Source organism: Mobula hypostoma, chromosome 2, assembly GCF_963921235.1.
Source record: "Mobula hypostoma chromosome 2, sMobHyp1.1, whole genome shotgun sequence".
Taxonomy (NCBI): Eukaryota; Metazoa; Chordata; class Chondrichthyes; order Myliobatiformes; family Myliobatidae; genus Mobula; species Mobula hypostoma.
Window position 1 is genome coordinate 209,955,217 of NC_086098.1, and position 9,324 is coordinate 209,964,540.

The 9,324-nt window shown below is 40.0% G+C and overlaps 1 long non-coding RNA gene across 1 annotated transcript in view; it reads right to left on the reverse strand.

Annotated features, from left to right (window-relative positions):
- The window catches only part of LOC134342841 (uncharacterized), a 67,107-nt gene extending 58,755 nt beyond the window's left edge, over positions 1-8,352 (reverse strand). The window contains exon 1 of the long non-coding RNA XR_010017122.1: positions 8,121-8,352. This is a non-coding gene — a long non-coding RNA (uncharacterized LOC134342841). The remainder of the gene's footprint in view (positions 1-8,120) is intronic.
- Between the last annotated feature and the right edge of the window lie 972 nt (positions 8,353-9,324).

The window sequence follows — 9,324 nt, forward strand, 5'->3', positions numbered from 1 at the left end:
AAACTATAAATTACAATAAGAAACATATTAAAAAATGAATAAGTAGTGCAAAAAGAGAGCAAAGAAATGGTAGCGTACATGGGTTCATTGTCCATTCAGAAATCTGATGGCAGAGGGCAAGAACTATTAAGTTACAATAAGAAATAAGCAGGGCTAAAGTGAGGTAGTGTTTATGAAATCTGACGGCAGAGAGGAGAAAACTGCCCTAAAATGTTGAGTGTCATAAGATTCATAAGACCCCTGTACCCAATCCCTGATGGTAAAGATGAGAAGGAATACCTTGGAAGGTGAGTGTCTTTGATGGTGGATGCTACATTTTCGAGGGGTCGCCTTTTGAAGATATCCTCAAAGTTGGGGAGGCTGGTGCCTACGTTGGAGCTGGCTGAGTTTGCAACCTTCTGCTGCATTTTCTCATCCTATGCAGTCACCCATCCATACTAGAGATGTGATGCAACCAGTTAGCGTTCTCTCCACAGTACAACAGTAGAAATTTGAGAGAGTCTTACAAAAGCTCCTCAAACTCCTGATGAAGTATAGCTGATGTTGTGCCTTCTCTGTAATATGTTGGGCCCTGGATAGATCTTCAGGGATGTTAACACACAGGAACTTGAAACTGCTCACCATTTCTACTACTGAACCTTCGATGAGAACTGGTGTGTGTTCCCTCGACTTCCCCTTCCTGAAGTCCACAATCAATTCCTTGAACTTACTGATGTTGAATGCAAGGTTGTTGTTACGAGAATATAGAATTCTGTATTCCCTTCTTCAGGAGAGTAATGCCTGGGAAAGTAGGCCATATTTTTGAGATGCATTTGGCATTGCCTGCTCTCAGAAACATTAGCTCTATTCCCTCAGCAGATCCAAGACCTGAGCTAGAAACACCATTCAGACAGCTTCCTTTAATGTATCCTCGTCTGCAAGGTACCAGTACCATCCACCCTACCCATTCTTCCTAATACCAATCCCAATGTCTATCATATCACCAGTTGATCTCATCCCTATTTCCCCACTCATCGCCCTCATCCCCAATTTTACTATGGCTCCTTGACTGTCTGAATGCCTGTCCCCAACAGTATAATTATCAAAACACTCCATAGCTCAAATACTAAACAGAACTGTGACTCTTAGATCCAAATGCTTACCTTCATCATCTTCCCAATCTTTCCCTCTGGTGTTATTTCAAGATTTAAATGTTCTCCAACTCACGCCCTGCCACTTTGATCTGACTTCCCCCACCACTTCCACTTCCCATCAAGTCTCCTAGATAACGAAAATCAGAAATGATTCTAAGCCTACCCAAGGGACCAATTCCAACTACCCATTTACCCTCTGGCTCCTTGAATCCAAGTCCCAACGAGAATACCGACACAGGCCACTGTGCAAGCCCCAGCTAATGACCAAGATCTTAATCACAAACAAGAGAAAATCTGCAGATGCTGGAAATCTGAACAACACACATAGAATGCTGGAGGAACTCAGTAGGCCAGGCAGCATCTATAGAAAAGAGTATAGTCAACATTTCAGACTGAGACCCTTCAGCAGGACAGGAGAAATAGGGAAGATTTAAAGTTCTTTAGGGTAGACATCCCTGGAAGAGACTTTGCAGTATAGTAATCCAATCACAAGCGAGAGAGTATCTGCAGATGCTGGAAATCCAAGCAACACAAACAAAATGCTGGAGGAACTCAACAAGCCAGGCAGCATCTATGGCAGTATTTCTCCAGTCCTGTTGAAGAGTCTCGGCCTGAAATGTTGACTGTACTCTTTTCCATAGATGCTGCCTGGCCTGCTGAGTTCCTCCAGCATTTTGTGTGTGTTACCAAGATCTTAATTCCCTATTTGGCCTCTGACGGAGGCGTTAACTTAACAATCATTCCCTGATGAAGGTATTAACTCAGCAACTACCCAATGACCAAGGTCCCTCCAAATCCATGTTCCCAACAGTCAGCCCAGTTTTTCCTAGGACTCAGGTCCAGTTTTGATTTTACTCAAGATTTTTCTTCATCGACTCTGCAAAGCGCAACAAATGAAGTAAAACATGTCCAGCAGCATCCAAGCCATTGAATTTCAAGCACTGCTTTATTTTTACATTGGTACAATGGCCAAAACAATTGCTAGAATGACAGACAATGGATGATTAGTGTGTCTTTCCTATCACCAATAAAGTTCCAAGCAGACCAAACTAAGAATAATAATTAGGTGAGCTTAAAACCTAAATGAGTGTCTTTCAGATAAATCCATTGTAGGAATCCTTTGCAGATATAACGAGCTAGCATGCTGCATCACTGCGTTATATAGAAACTGCACTGTGGCGGACAGGAAGGCTCTACAACAGGTAACCAAAACTGCCCAATGCATCACTGGTACCAGCCTACCTGAACATATATACTGGAAAAGGGCCAGTGGCATCATGAAGGATCCCACCCACCCTACTCATGGACTGTTTGTCCCACTCCCATCAGGGAAGAGCCTATGTATCAATTATGCCAGAACCACCAGACTCAGAAACAGTTACTTTCCCTAAGCAGTGAGACTGATCAACACCTCCACCCACTAAGCCACCCCTCCACACCCCCAACCACCAGTACCTAATCACATTTTCTGTCAGTCACCTTATGTACAGACACTCCTATACCTAGTGTCACTTTATGGAAATGCAATCAATGTATGTAAGCTATCTTATGTATTTATAGCACCACACATAAAAGTTGCTGGTGAACGCAGCAGGCCAGGCAACATCTCTAGGAAGAGGCACAGTCAACGTTTCGGGCCGAGACCCTTCGTCAGGACTAACTGAAAGAAGAGCCAGTAAGAAAACTTTTACGTGTGTTGCTTGAAATTCCAGCATCTGCAGATTTCCTCGTGTTTGCATTATGTATTTATATTTATTATTGTATTCTTTATCTGATTGTATTTTTTGTGCTGCATCTGATCCAGAATAACATCAGTTTCATTCTCCATTACACTTGTATTTGGGAAATGACTAAAAAATCTTGAATCTTGAATACTATTATTTTGAATTTGAATTGAATGGACTTTATTCTACAGAAAGTAAACTATATGACTCTTTTGTGATAAATGAAGTACACCGACATACAGAACTTTATACTTCAGTTAATCAGCAACCACTTCACGAATAAAGAATTGATGTCTTAGCCCAAAACATCGACTCCTTATTCTTTAACATAAATGCTGCATGATCTGCTGGGTTCCTCCAGCATTTTCTGTGTGTTACCCTAGATCTCCAGTATCTGCAGAATCTCTTGCATTTATGTAGAGGTAACATCAACTTACATACAAAGTTCAAATTAAATTTCTTATCAAAGTAGATATGAGTCACTATAAACAACACTGCGATTCATTTTCTTGCAGCCATACACAATCGAATCAATGTAAGACCGTACCCAACAGGACAGACAACAATCAGTGTGCAAAGGACAACAAACTGTGCAAATACAAATGAGAAAAATAATAATAAATAAATAAGCAATAAATATTGAGAACATGAGGTGAACAGTCTTTGAAAGTGAGACCATAGGTTCTGGGGAACAGATCAAAGATGGGGACAGTGAAGTTAAGGGAAGTTATCTCCTCTGGTTCAAAAGCCTGATGGTTGAGGGATAATAACTGTTCCTGAACCAGGTGGTGTGGGTCCTGAGGCTCCTTTACTTCCTTCTGATACCAGCATCGAGAAGAGAGCGTGGTCGAGATGGTGGGTGTCCTTGATGATGATTGCTGCTTTCCTGTGACAGCGCTCCTTGTATATGTGCTCAATGGTTGGGAGAGCTTTACCCATGAAGGATTGGTCCTTATCCACATCAAGGGCATTGGTGTTTGCATACCAGGTCATGATGCAACCAGTCAATAAATTCTCCATTACACATCTATAGAAGTCTGTCAAAATTTCAGATGTCATACCAAATCTTTGCAAACTTCTGAGGAAGTAGAGGCGCCACCATGCTTTCTTTGTAATTGCCCTTATGTGCTGGGCCCAGGATAGATCAAAGAATTTAAAGTTCCTGACCCTCTCCATCTCTAATCACCCAATGATGACTGGCTTATGGACCTCCAGTTTCCTGCTTCTGAAGTCAATAATCAGCTCTTTGGTCTTCCTGACATGAAGTGACAGGTTGTTGTTGTGGCACCATTCAGCCAGATTTTCAGTCTCCCTCCTATATGTTGATTCATCACCACCTTTGATTTAGCCTATGACAGTGGTTTCATCAGCAAACTAGAATATGGCATTGAGCTGTGCATAGCCTCACAGTTATAACTATAAAGCAAGTAAAGCAGGGGACTAAGCACACAGCCTCATGATCCACCTGTGCTGATGGAGATTGTGGAGGAGATGTTGCTAAGCGGAACTGACTGGGCTCTGCAAGTGAGGAAATCGAGGAACCAATTGCACAAGGAGGTATGGAGACCAAGGTCTAGAAACTTATTAATTAGTTTTAAGTGGATGGTAGTCCGAATCAGAATCAGGTTTAACATCCCCAGCATATGTCGTGAAATTTGTTAACTTAGTAGCAGCAATACAATGCAATACATGATAATATACAAATGAAGAAAGAAGTAAATTACTATATATATATAGTAATTATAGTACTACATATTTATATATAAAAAATAGTTAAATTAAAATTAGTGCAAAAACAGAAATACTAAAAAAGTGAGGAAGAGTTAATGGATTCAATGTCCATTTAGGAATCAGATGGCAGAGGGGAAGAGCTGTTCCTGAATCTCTGACTGTGTGCCTTCAGGCTTCTGTACCTCCTTCCTGATGGTAACAATGAGAAGAGGGCATGTATGTCCTCGGTGATGAGGTCCTTAGTAATAGACGCTGGCTTTCTGAGACACCACTCCTTTTGATGTCTTGGATATTACAGAGGCTAGAAGCCATGACTAATTTTACAACTTTCTGTAGCTTCTTTCGATCCTATCCAGTAGCCACCCTTCCACCCCTCCTTCCAGACAGTGATGTAGCCTATCAGAATGCTCTCCACGGTACATCTATAGACGTTTTTGAGAGTTTTAGATGACAACCACATCTCCTCAAACTCCTAATGAAATATAGCTGCTGTCTTGCTGTCTTGACAGTGTTGAATGCTGCACTGTAGTTGATAAAGAGCATCTTGATTTATGCATCTTCGTCATCCGATGTTCCATGATTGAGTGACACGCCAATGAAATGGCATCTGCTGTGAAACTGTTGTGATGGTAAGCAAATTGGAGCGATTCCAAGTTGCTTCTCCGGAAGGAATTGATATTTGTCATCAAGCTCTCAAAGCACTGCATCACAGTGGATGTAAATGCTACTAAACAACAGTCATTGAGGCAGGTCACTCCATAGGCACCAATATAATTGATACCGCTTAGGTAACATATATTTTGCACATTGCCATCAATTCTACGAAATATTTAAACACCTAAACAATGTCGTCTCAAAATTTATTCTCACTGCACAATGTTTTTCTGTACTCTGGAAAGGAATTTAATTGTAAGTATTTACTTTGCTGTTTTCCTTGAACACCAGATTTGTTCTTGGCCCTCCATGTGTTCTTCAATGCACATTTTCATAGTACTCGCACAAACTTCACTTACACTTCAAACTTCAGGAATTACGTGAGTTATTCAAATGAAAGCAAATTTCACAAAACATTGAGACAGCTTCTCGGCAACTTAATGGGACCAGTCTTACCAAATCTATATCAATGGATTCATTTACAGACAAGTGTTACTAAGGCTTTTACTTCTGCCTTATTCCTACTCCCAAACTCAAACAGTAAAACAACAGTCCAATTATATCCCATCTTCCCTCCCAGAAGATGAGCCATTACTGGCACCAACAATTGAAGCCCAGACTCTTTCAGCTAATGATGACAGTGAGGTTTTGAAACTCTGGAATTCATTCTTGAGACTTTTGATTGTCTGAAAAATCTTCTATTCACAGGATTTTCATCAATATATTAATGTAAGTCATTGTTTTCAGTGTTAACTTACTTACTTACTTAAGCCCATAACCCCTACTGGGGCATAGACCACGGACAGCAGCTCACCAGAGTCCTCTGTCCTGGGCTGGTCTTTCAAGTTCTAGATGAAGACCCTTTCTCTTCCAGGGTTGAGGTCCTTGGAGCTTCTACTGGTGTTTCTGTAGCTCTGGGCTTTTACGGGAAGAGTTGCTAGCCTCATGCTCAACCCTCATCCTTTCGCAGCTGGGCTTCGAATCGTCCATTGTGGAGTTAGTGACGAACTTGGTCAAGGTAATAGAAGTATTGATGAAACTAGTGCTACATGCATAGCTCTCAAAATAATCAAATACAAACTAAATATAAAGTATTTGTCATCATTAGTGTAGCAACAGAAGAGTCACTGAGAGTAAAGTGTGTTTATTTTCCTTTCCTCGATCTTTTATAATTTCAATCAGTCTCTGTTATACTTCTGTTAAAAGTAAAACAATGAATACACATAAATAAGCAATAGGACTCATCCTTTTTCTTTTTTTAAAAAATAGTCCATAATTATTGGTACTAGTTCATTAATCAATGATAATCTCTGCTCAACGTTACCATGGCATGTGACAGAATTGTTTTAGAAGAGTACCTCCAATTTGGGCATATGTTCTCAAAAGGAGTCCCCCACCCAGGTCTAGAAAGCTTCACACTCATATTTTTTCCCCACAGGATATTCAAAAAGCTTTCACCCCCACAGGGTTATTTAGTTACTGATAAAAATACTAAAGACTAAATGTTACATTGTTTAATATCCTTGCACAATTGTCAATAGAAACAATTGGTTAACAATTTCCAAAGGGCTTCCATGGTAAGATCAGCCCATGTTCTTAAAAGGTAATGTTGCTCATGAATAACCTGTAACTCCATAGCAGCGGAGATGCTACAAGTGATTATTTAGTAGAAGGATGTTGCACATTAGATTGCTCTTCTATGTAACTGGAGAGATGGCACAAAGGAGCAAATTACTTCTAAAAAAATGCAATGGCATACAAAAGCTTGACTCTCATCTGCAGAAGTAGTAGCATGCATCCTCTTTCTAATCACATATCTCCATCATCATGAGCAGAAACTTGCTTAGATTCCATAGAGTGTTGTCTCTGAGGAGAATGAAGACAGCATAGGCCAGCCATCTGATATTCAGAGTCTGTCAGCTGCCTCAGCTTTACGTCCGAAATTTAAACAAATGTGGTGCAGTCTGAGTGCCAGCTAGTCACTGCACCATTATCTTTGCAGTCCAGGATCTAAAAACTGCAATCATCCTCCCCACCACCCACCTTCATGGTGGCACTAATTCACCTACCACTGTGACTTCCCAGACAGTATACTCATCCATGCCGCACAGCCAGCCATCCCAAATTGATTCTTCATTTCATCTTTGACAGCAAACCAAAGCTGGCCTCATTGAAAATAAAAGATCATTGTAATCAACAAGGATGTGTATGTGAACTAAAAGGAAGAGGAAGCAGCTGCACAGCATCCACACAAGTGCCAATGTGATCTGTCGCTAGGACATCGCAACAGACTTGCAGGATTGAGAAATAGGAAAGGCAGTAGAGATGTAATTCTAGTGAAAAATATCCTCAAGGCATCGACACTATTCAGTTATATTTTCATTTAGGCAATTAACATAGTTAACTTCACAGAGACATAAATCACAACTGTATGCCAGCTGCTGGCATTGTTGTGCACCCTTCTATGCTTTACCTAAAAAATTTGTAATAACGTGAATATCAGTTGGATGTGTTTGCGCTAAAACTGTATTTCAACTGGAAATTAAGCGATGTTTTCTCCTTAAAGTTTCATTGAAACACATGATTGTAAACTATTAAGATTTATGTCATTGACCCATTATTTACCGCCATGAATGCAAATGTCCCCAAATGCAATCTTGCAGTTATTATACCCAACTTGTTCTGTTCTAACAATACGTATCATGGCCACTGCTGGGTAAAAGACAGCTGCAAGAGGTAAGAAGTATTGTGGGAGGTCACCTGCAAAAATCTTCATGTTGTACTTTCTCTAGGATGTCCCTTTGTGCAGGTGTTTGAAAGCAACAGGAGCATTATGTTTCTAATGCTGAGCCATTGTCAATTAAGCTCCATTGCTTACCTTACAATGGCTTAAAATGAACTTCAAATGCAATCTCTTGGGGATTTCTCCCACTGATGTCCAAGTTCCCCCTCATGAGGCTCAGGCTCCGGGTGACCTTGCTCTTCTTCCTTTGGCAGCAGCCATGTCTTCACTTGGCAAGGTTATGAAGCAGATGATGATATGAGCATATACTTCCAAGGAAACATGCATTTTCCATTCTTGTACTTGTTTAGTTCTTGTTGTATCTGCTTTGAGGTGCTGAAGAATAGTATGCCATTAGTGTGACTAACCAAGAAAATAGAAGGTAATTCTTAACCCTCATCCAAAATCTATCCCTTTAGTCAGTACTAACTTCTAAAAAATGTTCAGCAGTACCGATTCACTCAGAATGAAAAAGTTATATGTACTTCCCAGAGAACAGTAATCATTATGAAGAAATTCTTCTTCTGATCCACAACAACATGAACATTGAGGGAGTGGAAACCCGTATGAAAATGATATAGGTTATCAAGAGGAGTGCAGTTAAAGCCTTCCTTCAGATATGGGAAGACAGCAATGCTAGCAAATCCTACTGCTCTAAATGCCATCTGTTCCTCGATAAAATTATTTCTCTGCAAACACAACTGAAAAAGTTGCTCTATGAAGTTGAGAGACAAACTGATCTTGATCTCTGTGTTATGAGCAGTCCAGGCATTAAAGTGTGATTGAAGGTTGTTCTGCAAAAAGTAACATACATCAGTAATGACAGCCTTAGACAAACTTGATTTGCAAATACTTTGATCAACAGAGAGGTCTAAATATTATGTAAATATTATGACAACATGGAAATTAGCTCCTTGTTCCAAAATCCAAATGTTTTATTTATCCATACTAAATTTAAATGTGGAGCATGACTACAGTATACGTGTAGTCAATTATCACTTAAACTTTCAGCAAGTCTCCTACCACAGCAAATTAGCACTGCCACCACACAATGTGAAGATGATAAATATGAGGTGAATGTTTCTTGCTCTACTCGAAGTACAAGATTCAAAGTAAATTTATTATCAAAGTACATATATGTCACCATATCCAATCCTGAGATTTGGTTTCTTGTGGGTATACTCAGTAAATCCAAAAATCATAATAGAGTCAATGAAACACCACACCCAATAGGTCAAACAACCAATGAGCAAAAGACAACGATCTGTGCAAATACAAAGGAGAAAAAAAATAATAATAA